General features: G+C 32.8%; 1 pseudogene; it reads left to right on the top strand.

Moving 5' to 3' along the window:
* The first annotated feature begins 2,020 nt into the window (after positions 1-2,020).
* On the top strand, positions 2,021-3,183 carry LOC148939293 (putative ATP-dependent RNA helicase DDX5 pseudogene; annotated as a pseudogene).
* Positions 3,184-12,098: the final 8,915 nt, after the last annotated feature.

The raw sequence follows: 12,098 nt of genomic DNA, 5'->3' as shown, positions 1-12,098 counted from the left end.
GACCGACATCTTGCCTATACTAAATTTTATACGCCACTTAATTATAGTACCTAACCAATGTTAACTGAAAAATAAATAGGGATTATGTAGTTTCCATCAGTATCATGGCTCTAGAGATGGCTGAAACCTAGTAAAGAACAAACCATTACAGTAAAGAACATTTCATGTTAAAGATTGATCAATGATACCATAATCATTGTTTGTAGCCAGGTCGTCTCTTACTATTCCAATTAAGAAAAAGCCATAGACTTTTTCCTGTTTGTAATTTAATATCAAACATCCGGGTTGCAGTGGTAGCTAGCAACCTAGTAATAGACGATTACGTCCAATGTTAAGAAATATTCCTAAAAAAGAGTCATATCAAAACAAAAAGTCCACCATTAGAACCGCCTTGTCTGAAACCCCCTCTATAGGAAACTTTCTGTCCCTTGGCTTGAACAGCAAGGGAAATATATTGGTTTGGAAATTAAGAAAAGTGGCAGCTACTACAACATTCGGCCTAAACGGGATATTTTTTCTTTTTTTCTTTTTTTTCTTTTCCACAGATAGCTTGACACTGGAACATCGTAGAGAGTTGTTCAATAGCTCATTTTAAAGGAAATTAATCGGTTTAAAAATCTTTTGTAACTAAAATAAATTATTTTTAAAAGAGAATACTTTTTTCCACTAAAAATTGTATTTTTGATGTCTTTTCATACTGCAGTCTTTTCAAAGATATTTGATTTTTGTACATAAATCATAATTACATTAAAAGACGATCATTGGAATAACAAACATTGGACTTAGTTAGGTAGTTGATTGTTTTAGGTTCGCTTCTTGCTATTTTATGATAAAGAACTAACTCTAGCCCATAGTAACTAATTTAATTTTGAAAAGAAAGAGTTACGGCAGATACCTAAATGGTAATTTAATTTATAACAAACAACGAACTCTAGCCTATACTAAATGGATTAAATAAAGCTAATATTTAAAAAAGTCCATTAGAAGAACTAACGACTGCGTATATTGGACCTTTTTAGCTACTTTTCAGTAAGGAACAAAGTCTATCTCATAGTAATTGATGCAACAGGGGTAAGAAAAAGAGGTCTATTGTGTATATGACGTCATTATAATGATGAAATATTTCTTGCTTATACTAACTTGCATAGGAAACTTAAATATAGTTATGACTAAAGTATTTATATTATGATAAAACAAAAATTTTCATCAAGTTTAGTCTTACCCATCAAAAGTTACGATCCTGAGAAAATTTGCCTTATTTTCGAAAAAAGAAAAAAATACCCCTAAAAGTCATTGAATCAATGAATAATGTAAAGGATCCTTATAGTCAGTTATAAATGGAGGTTACGCAAGCTTCATTGGTATTATGGCTGTGGAGATAGCCAAAACCTAGAAAAGAACATTTATTTAACTTTTGTAGTTGGCTAATTCTCTGATGAACACAAAGAATCAATAAGGTTCATTATAAATGGGGACTAAGTAAGTTTCAGTTCATGCAAGTTTCATAGAATATAGCTGAAATAAACCACAAACACAATACATTTAAGGGGACTTTCTCGTTCCAAGACTTCTTCATTACAGATCAAAATAGAAAATCCAGAAAGCTATTTCACAACCAAAATAAATTTAGAAAAGGGCTCCTTAGCTGTACCTCTGCAAATATCTCTAGTGTGACTTGAAGATTCCCAAATGGGCTTTGCAGTTTGGGCAAGAATGAACATATAATAAAGAACGACCTCTTGCCTATACTAAATTTTATACGCTACTTAATTATAGCATAGGTTAGTAATTCAACAGATAGCATGGCACTGGAACATCGTAAAGAGTTGTTCAATGGCTCATTTGAAGGAAATTAATGGGGTTAAAAACCATTTGTTTATTATAAGGAACAATCTGTTGCCTATTCTAACTTGTATATGCCACTTAACTCCTGTATATGCCTGTACAGTTATATTTAAAGACAATGTATTAAAATTCCCCACCACTGGTCTTTATTAAGATCCATAATAGTTATAGAAACATGCACTCAAGTTATTTAAATCGAAGACAAGCAGGTGGCACGACAGAATGCTTACCTCGCCATCATATTACTCACAACGACAGGTTTGAAGGATCTCGAAACTCCAATGGAACTTTTTACAAGCCTACACGAGAACAGGATACTGGTCGCTCAGAAGCACGCGAAAAAAGATTAAACAATCTTAGCAGCAAGTTTGCCAGTGACTCCAACCAATACAGTATGAGACGAGATGGTAATCCCAACCAATACTTTCGTCGTAATCTTGAACACAACTTGAAGTTAAAGGGTCTAAAAATTCAGGTGGTAATTTTTCAAACCAAGGACGTGATGCCACTTACCAACGACAGCCATTACAAAAGAATTTCTATAGTCCCCATCGTACTGTCGTAAAAAGATCCAAAAAATAAGTAGACAGCTATCGTGATTCTAAAGAAATTCTAGTTGAAGGAGTAGACGTCCCTCATCCAATCATGTCATTCGAAGAATCTGGTTTTCCTGACAATTTAAAATCTCAGCTGACATCACAAGAATTACATAGTCCCAATCCAATCCAAGCACAAGGTTGGCCAATTGACTTATCTGGTAGAAATATGGTAGGCGTTGCATCAACTGGATCACGTAAAACGCTGGCCTATATACTGCCATCGATCGTCCGCATTAAAAACCAGGCTAATCTTAAAAAAGGAGATGGAGCCATAGCTTTGATTTTGGCTCCAACTAAAGAATTAGCACAATAGATCAAAGTTGTGGCAGACAATTATTTAGCGTCGTCTCGCATAAGAAGCACATATGTCTTCGGTGGGTCTCCAAAGTTGCAGCAAATAAGAAATTTGGAACAAGGATCTGAGCTTTGTATTGCTACTCCTGGGAGAATGATTGAATTTTTAGAAACAAGAAAAATAAACCTTAGGCGATGTACTTACATCGTCCTGGACGAAGCAGATAGGATGCTTGATATGGGCTTTGAACCACAAATCAAGAAAATTTTTCGACAAATTGGCGGTGAAAATAAAATTCTGATGTGGTCAGCAACTTGGCCGAGGGAAGTTGAACGCCTAGCAAAAGACTTTTTAGGCTCACACACCAAATTGAACGTCGGCCCAAAGGTTTTATCGGCCAATCACAATAATCAACAAATTGTTGAAGTGTGCAAGTTACATTAAAGGACGATCATTTGAATAACAAACCATTGCATACATTAGACTTTGTTTACATTAAAGAACAAACTTCCAGCCCATTGTAGCTAAAATAAGATTATAATTAATGTTAAAGATTGATCAATGTTACAGTAAAGAACGATCTCTAGCCCATAGTAACTGATATAAAGTGGTTTATATTATCCGGGTTGCATATAATATATCCGGGTTGCAGCGGTAGCTAGCAACCTAGTAAGAGACGATCACGTCCAATGTTAAGAAATATAAAAACCCATAGTTCCTAAAAAAGGAGTCAGATCAAAACAAAAAGTACACCATTAGAACCGCCTTGTCCGAAACCCCTGTATAGGAAACTTTCTGTCCCTTGGCTTGAACAGCAAGGGAAATATATTGGCTTGAAAATCAAGAAAATTGACTTTAACCATGTTATTCTCCCCAAACGGGATGTTTTTTTCTCTTTTCTTTTTTTTTGTATCCAGAGATAGCTTGGCACTCGAACATCGTAGAGGGTTGTTCAATAGCTTATTTTAAAGGAAATTAATTGGGTTAAAAACCTTTTGTAACTAAAATAAATTATTTCTAAAAGAGAATAAATTTTTCCACCAAAAACTGCATTTTCGATGTCTTTTCACACTGCAGTCTTTCAAACATAATCGTATACCAGCGGTAAGATTTGAACCCACGCCTCCGAAGAGACTGGTGGCTAACACCAGTGCCTTGGACCACTCGGCCAGGCTGCCTCTCATAAATAAATATATATGTGAATTTGGGTTGCAGCAGTAGCTAGCAACCTAGTAAGAGACGATCAGTCCAATGCTAAGAAATATAACAAAACTCCTAAAAATAGAGTCAGATCAAAACAAAAGTACATCATTAGAATTACCTTGTCTGAATCCCTACTAGATAAATAATGAATGTCATCATAGTTTTATATTAGAGCTATGACGTGAATAGAAAAACACGGAATTATATTGTTGTTTCTGATGACGTCATGAAATAATATCATTGCGCTATGACGTCAATAAAATCATTAAGCCGTGACGTCATAATTACTATATAAGAAGCGTCAGAACTGTAAATGTTCTCATTCATAATTACATAATGGTTTCAATCAAGCAAGTTGCACGCAAGTTGAAAAAACAGTACTACACAAACAACAGAGATAGTATCTTGAAAAGAAAAAAAGCAAAGGTATTCAACCGACCAGGCGTATCGAGAAGTAAAAATTGAGAAAGCAAAACAAAGGTATTCAACCGACCAGGCGTATCGAGAAGTAATAATTGAGAGAGCAAAACAAAGGTATTCAACCGACCAGGCGTATCGAGAAGTAATAATTGAGAGAGCAAAACAAAACAGCAAGATGTGTTATCACAATGATGAAGATTATAGACGTGCAAAAATTGAGACAGCCAAACAAAAGTTCAAGGAGAGTTATCACAATGATGAAGATTACCGCATCAAATATAAGAAAAACCAAAAGCAAAGGTATTCAACCGTCCAGGTGTATTGAGAAGTAAAAATTGAGACAGCCAAACAAAAGATCAAGGAGGGTTACTGGGGTGACAAAATCTATAATGAAAAAATTAAATTCTCTGCGAGGTTGTACCGAAGAACGCATAAGGACAAAGTGAAAAATTACATTCAGAAATACAAGAAGATGTCAAAAATGCAGGCTGATCTTTGTAAATTGAGAAACATTTTACGCATGTTTTATCGGGATCACGAAAAGTATTCAAAATTACAGATTAAAATTCTCTTTGAAAGAGCGGATGCTGTTGAAAAGTTGGCTAAAAATTCTTTGGCAAAGCTTCATAGTAATATCCAAAAGAAATGTTGTCAGTTTAACGAAAAGCTTCCAAGGTATGGATTGGCAACTGCAGAACAGTTTATAGATGCAATGGAAAATGTTCGACAACACAGTGAATATACGGAGGCGTACTTCTTAGAAAATTCGCATATTAATTTTGGAAGGGGCAATTGCAGTTTATGTAGCAGCAATAAAAATATATATACAAGCATACCTATCAACAGCGAAGGAAAAGCAATGTTTTTCAAATATGGCGAAAACGAGCCTGTTAGGGTTATTAGTAAATGTGTTTGTAAGACTAATGATTTAGAACAAATTCCTGGAACACCGACTCAAGTTAAAAGCATTTCTAACTGTGTTTTAAACAGTTCTTTTAGTTCTACTGAATATTTGGCAAAAAATTCTCTGTGTAGTAGAACAAACTGTCCTGAAAAGTACGAGACAACTATCTGAAAAATGCTCTAAAACTAGATCTGACAAGGAAATTATGATGGCTGAAGTCACCTATAACAATCTGAGTAAACATTCAAAACCAAAAATTGGGCAGCAGGTTACTTGGCAATGTCACCCTGATATCTGCAAGCTCTATCCGACGGATATTGAATTAGGTCAAATTCCTTTTGATATCCTTGAAAATAATATAGCATTAAAATTTTCAACTGACAAAGTGGTTAATTTCTACCTTGGCGGCTTGGATTATTGTGAAATCAATTACAGGGACACAAGAAAGCATGGGCATTCGTTATACTGTAGCCCAAATGAGGCATGTCAGAGCTATTTGCGTTCTCTAAGGGCACTAGCTCCACATTTTCCTGTCTTGAACTGTTTCATTAATAGCGTATATAAGGCAGTATCAAAATGTAAGATTATATAACATATTAATCTACTAAAAGTCGAGGGCTCGTACAAGGAACTAAGTCATTACATAGAAGAAGTTACAATACAGAACGACATCTAGCCCATTTTAACTGAAACATAAATAGGGATTATGTTTTTTCCATCAGTATCATGGCTGTAGAGATGGCTGAAACCTAGTTACATTAAAAGACGATCATTGGAATAACAAACAATTGCATACATTGGAATTAGCTAACTACCTGAATGTTTGAGACTCGTCTCTCACTATTTCAAAGAAGAAAAAGCCGTAGGCTTTTTCCTGTGTGTAATTTATAATAAAGATCGAACTCTTCCCTATACTAACTTTTATACGCAACTTCACTATAGTTAAGATTACAGTATTTATATTTTTTTACATTTGACTTTCGTCTCTTACTATTTAAAAGAAGAAAAAGCCGTAGGCTTTTTCCTGTTTGTATTTATAGTTAAAAAACGAACTCAAGTCCAAAGAAACTGAACACTGTGGTTCATTAATATTATCTTCATTATTTTAGCTAGAATGTAAATAAACAAGTTTCTTTTTTAAATTTTAAATTGAAAAGATAGTGATTTTAATTCAACATATTAAAAGTTCTCCCCGACGCGGAATAGAACCCCCTTCTCCCAGGTAACAAGTGTGCATACTTACCATTAGACTATCGAAGACTTATAAAATAAAAGTTACATATAAGATATGATAATAATTTTTTTAATCCGGGTTACATAAAGGCTTGATGATCGAATTTTTACATTAAAGAACGAACTTTAGTCCATAGTTTATATTAAAGGACGATCATTAGAAAAGCACACCATTGCATATATTGGACTGAGTCAGTTTTTCAGTTTAGAATCGCTTAAGTTATTATCCGGGTTGCAGCGGTAGCTAGCAATCCGGGTTGCAGCGGTAGCTAGCAACCTAGTAAGAGACGATCACGTCCAATGTTAAGAAATATAAAAACCCCTAACTCCGGAGAAAAGAGTCAGATCAAAACAAAAATTACACCATTAGAACCACCTTGTCCAAAACCCCTATTAAGGAAACTTATTGCTCTTTGGCTTGAATAACAAAGAAAATATATTGGCTTAAAAATCAAGAAAATTGACTTTAACCACGTTATTCTCCGCAAACGGGATATTTTTTTCTTTCTTTCTTTTCCACAGATAGCTTGGCACTGGAACATCGTAGAGAGTTGTTCAATGGCTCATTTTAAAGGAAATCTCTAGATCTTGCGCTATTTGTACTTCATTTTTTTTTTGAATTAATTTTTTTTTACTAAAAACTTAATTTTTTATATACACTATTAATCAATGACGTCATAGTCTTTGGATGTAGTTAGTACATAAAGTCCGGATCATCGAATTAAAGCTGAAACTAAGTAAAGAACAATTATGCCTCCATATATTCACAGTGATGTATAAAATTTCCCATTACATCTGTAAACTGTTCCACAGTTGCCGGTTCATACCTTGAAAGCTTTTCACTAAACATGCAACATTTCTTTTGGATATTACTATGAGGTTTTGCGAAAGCATCTCTAGCTGACTTTTCAACAAAATCCATTCTTTCAGAGATAATTTTAATCTTTAATTTTGAATATTTTTCGTAATCCCGGTAAAACATTCGTAAAATTTTTCTAAATTTACTAAGATCAGCCAGCATTGTTGCCATGTTTTTGGACTTCTGAATATAATTTTTAATTTTGCCCTTATGTTATAATAAAGAACGAACTCTTTCCTATACTAAATAAGCCTATACTAGTTAATGGTATAGTAATGATATGATTTTACTGATACCTAAATTACAGATTAAAGAAAATTATAATAAAGATCGAACTCTTCCCTATACTAACGTGCGTACGCAACTTCACTATAGTTAAGATTACAGTATTTATATTTTTACATTAAAAGACGATCACTGAAATAACAAACCATTCCATACATTGGACTTAGTTAGCTACTTGATTGTTTGAGTTTCGTCTCTTACTATTTAAAAGAAGAAAAAACCGTAGGCTTTATCCTGTTTGTATTTATAGTTAAAAAACGAACTCAAGTCCAAATAAACTGAACACTTTGGTTCATTCATATCATCTTCATTATTTTAGCTAGAATGTAAATAAACAAGTTTCTTTTTTAAATTTTAAATTGAAAAGATAGTGCTTTTAATTCAACATATTAAAAGTTCTCCCCGACGGGGAATCGAACCCCCTTCTCCCAGGTAAAAAGTGGGCATACTTACCATTAGACTATCGAAGACTTATAAAATAAAAGTTACATATAAGATATGATAATAATTTTTACATAAAGGACCGATATAGCTCATCATAATCCGATACTGGGGTGACAAAAGCTAAAAAATTAAATTCTCTGCGAGGTTGTACATAATAATAAAGAACGATCTCTTGCCTATACTAAATTTTATATGCCACCTAATTATAGTATAGGTTATTAATTCAACAGACAGCTTGGCACTAGAACATCGTAGAGAGTTGTTCAATGGTTCATTTTAAAGGAAATTAATGGGGTTAAAAACCTTTTGTAATTAAAACAAATTATTTTTATTACATTAAGAAACGAACTGTAGCCCATAGTATATGAAGTAATAAAAGAAATTTATATAGATGTTATAATAAAGAACGACCTCTTGCCTATACTAAAAATAAGAATAAGAGACGATCACGTCCAATGTTTTACATTAAAGAGCGATCTATAGTCCAGTTTTAAATTAATTGCATTAAAAGACGATCACTGGAATAAAAACCATTGCATACATTGGGCTTAGTTAGCTACTTAATTTTTTTAGGTTCGTTATAATAAAAAACGACTTCTTGCCTATACTAAATTTTATACGCCACTTAATTATAGTTTAGGCTAGTAATTCAACAGATATCTTGGCACTGGAACATCGTAGAGAGTTGTTCAATGGCTCATTTTAAAGAAAATTAATGGGGTTAAAAACTTCTTGTAATTAAAACAAATTTTTTTTATTACATTAAGAAATTTTAATTATGTTCCTTAAGAACCGGGTTGCAGCGGTAGCTAGCAACCTAGTAAGAGACGATCACGTCCAATGTTAAGAAATATAAAAACCCCTAACTCCTTCAAAAAGAGTCAGATCAAAACAAAAAGTACACAATTAGAACCGCCTTGTCCGAAACCCCTATGAAGGAAACTTACCGCCCTTTGTCTTGAATAAAAAAGAAAATATATCGGCTTGAAAATCAAGAAAATTGACTTTAACCACGTTATTCTCCACAAACGGGATATTTTATTCTTTCTTTCTTTTCCACAGATAGCTTGGCACTGGAACATCGTAGAGAGTTGTTCAATGGCTCATTTTAAAGGAAATCTTTAGATCTAGCGCTATTTGTACTTAATTTTTTTTATAAATTATTTCTTACGAAAAACTTAATTTTTTATATACAATATTGATCTTCTGCCAGCAACATGCTTAGCTCGACTTTCAAATCTTTCCTTCTCCTTCAGTTTCTTCTTTCTTACTTGTGAAACCGTTAAAATAAATTATTTTATTATGGAAATAAATATTATCAAACAGTTTTTGTTTAAGTCACGTATTGAGTACCAAGAACATAACAAATAATAAAACTAATTTTAAAACTTTCAGGTATTTTTCTAGTATAAATTAAAATATCAAAATTATTTCTGAGATACCATAAATATTTTTGTAGTTTACAACTTTAGCGATTCTGAACTGAAAATAAAAATAAAATAAAACTTGATTTTCTCAAGTTTCACGTCACGTCACTCATTACGTCATATATGCTTATTAGTGCACAATCGGTTTTATATTTTACGTCACGTCGCTTATTAGGCATATATGGATATTAATATACAATCGGTGGTAGAAATCAGACTTGCTGCAAAAATCAAATATCTTTGGAAAGACTGCAGTATGAAAAGACATCAAAAATGCAGTTTTTCTATAAAGGGATTTTATTTTTAAAATGTTTTGTTTTTTGATTAAAAAAGGCACTGAAACTTTTAATTTACATTCGAATGAGCCCTCTCACGACATTCAAGGACCACCAGGTCGATACAATCACCCCTGGAAAAACAAACAAACCAACGAAAAAATAATCACGCATGCGTGATCTTTATTCTGGCATAAAATACCAAATTTCACATTTTTACAAATAGGAGATTGAAACCTCTCCTGTTAGATTATCTGATATGCTGAATCTGATGGTGTGATTTTCATTAAGATTCTATGACTCTTAGGAATTGTTCCGTTTTTTTTAAACAGGAAAAATTTCTCAGGCTCGTAACTTTTAATGGAAAAGACTAAACTTGATGAAACTTATACATTTAAAATTAACATGAAAATAAAATTCTTTTGATCAATCTGTTGGTATAAAAAATCTGTTGGTATCGTATATGGTTATAATTGCTACAAAAATTATATATCTTTGAAAGTATAAAAATATATTTAAAATGCAGTTATTTCTTAAAGTGATTCTATTCTTTTTTTAAAGAAAAGCCACCAAAACTTTTAATTTCTGTTCAAACTAGCCCTCTCGCAAAATTTTAGGACCTCTGGGTTGATATGATCACCCTTGGGGAAAAAAGGCAAACACATAAATATGAAAAACTTCATTTTTCATGTAGAATATTGATCAATGATGTCATAATCGTCGGTTGAAGTTCATAAGGGCTCAATCATCGGATAGAGCTGAAACCTAGCAAAAGAACAATTTTGCGGTGGTACCATTGCAAATATTGGACTGAGTTAGCTGCCTGATAAACGGCATCTTTATTTGACGATATTTTGCATAAACGGCCACTTTTCTTTTTTCCTTTTTTTCCACAGTTAGTTTAGCACTGGAACATTGTAGAGAGTTGTTCAATGGCTCATTTTACAGGAAATTGTTGGGGTTAAAAATATTTTGTAATTAAAACAAATTATTTAAAAAAAATAATGAGTTCTTCTGCTAAAAACTGCATTCTTATGACCAGTCTTGATCAATGACGTCATAATAGTAGGTTGTAGCTAGGTCATCTCTTATTCTGCCAATTATGAAAAAGCCATAGGATTTTTCCTGTTTGTAATTTCACAGTATCCGGGTTGCAGTGGTATCATTTACATTAAAGAACGAACTGTAGTCCATAGTATCTGAAGTGTTATAGGGAATCACTATATAGATAATCATGCAACACATACTTATCTTTAGATAAGATAATATATTGAAAATTTATTTTAACTATCAAATCAAACAGTTCGTGGTAACGAACTGTATAGTAAGAGCAACTCATCTTAGTAACCGTAACTCTAAAAAACGGAATTTTGATACCAACAGATACATCAAAAGAACTAAATTTTTATGGTGATTTTAAATATATAAGCACTACCAATCAAAAGTTACGAACCTGAGAAAATTTGGCCTATTTACAAAAAAGGGGAAACACCCCTTAGTCATGAAATTTTATGGTCATAGAATCATAATGAAAATCACACCATAAAATTCAGAGTATCAGAGTATCGAGCTCCTATCTGTAAAAATGTAGAACTTTGTATTTTTTGCCAGAATTACATTAAGGAACGAACTGTAGCCCATAGTAATGAAAGAGTTCGTAGTAACCAATTTACAGTGTCGATCCTTTTTGTAGTATCAAACTATCAATAAAACCATGATACCGATGATACTTATAAATTATAATTTATGCTATAAATTGTTGATACTGTAAATTGAAATTTTGTAAGTATCATCGGTAACATGGTTTTATTGATAGCTGAATTACAAACTAAAAGAAGTCAACCCCCGGTGGCCTTGAACCATAAACGTTTCGGTCAACGGCCGATCATGCTAGCCACTTGCACTATGACGTCATCAATTAAAGTTTTAAAATTAACAATATGATACATAAAGGATTGATATAATTGCGTATCATTTGGGACTATATAAGTTTCATCGCATATAGCTGAAACCTAATTTACATAAAGAATCGATATAGTTCATTATAAATTTTGTTTATGTAAGTTTTATCTGTATCAGGGCTATAGAGGCAGCTAAAATTTTCATACAGAGGATCGGCATAGTTCATTTTACCTACATGGTAGTATAAGTGAGCTACGAGTTATAAAAAGGCTCCACCAAGATTTGAAATCAGTCCGCAGGATTCAAAATTCTAAGTTATAACCATTACACACGAAACTTCAATAAAGTAAAGAATTCTAACAGTAGGTAGTATAGATATTTGATAGAATTTATTCTTGAAGCTCAAG

Source organism: Artemia sp. Qi Xiang Cuo, chromosome 21 (genome assembly GCF_049724085.1).
Source record: "Artemia sp. Qi Xiang Cuo chromosome 21, ASM4972408v1, whole genome shotgun sequence".
Classification (NCBI taxonomy): domain Eukaryota; kingdom Metazoa; phylum Arthropoda; class Branchiopoda; order Anostraca; family Artemiidae; genus Artemia; species Artemia sp. Qi Xiang Cuo.
The sequence above is the reverse complement of the archived record's forward strand: the minus strand, read 5'-3'. Positions and strand labels throughout refer to the sequence as shown.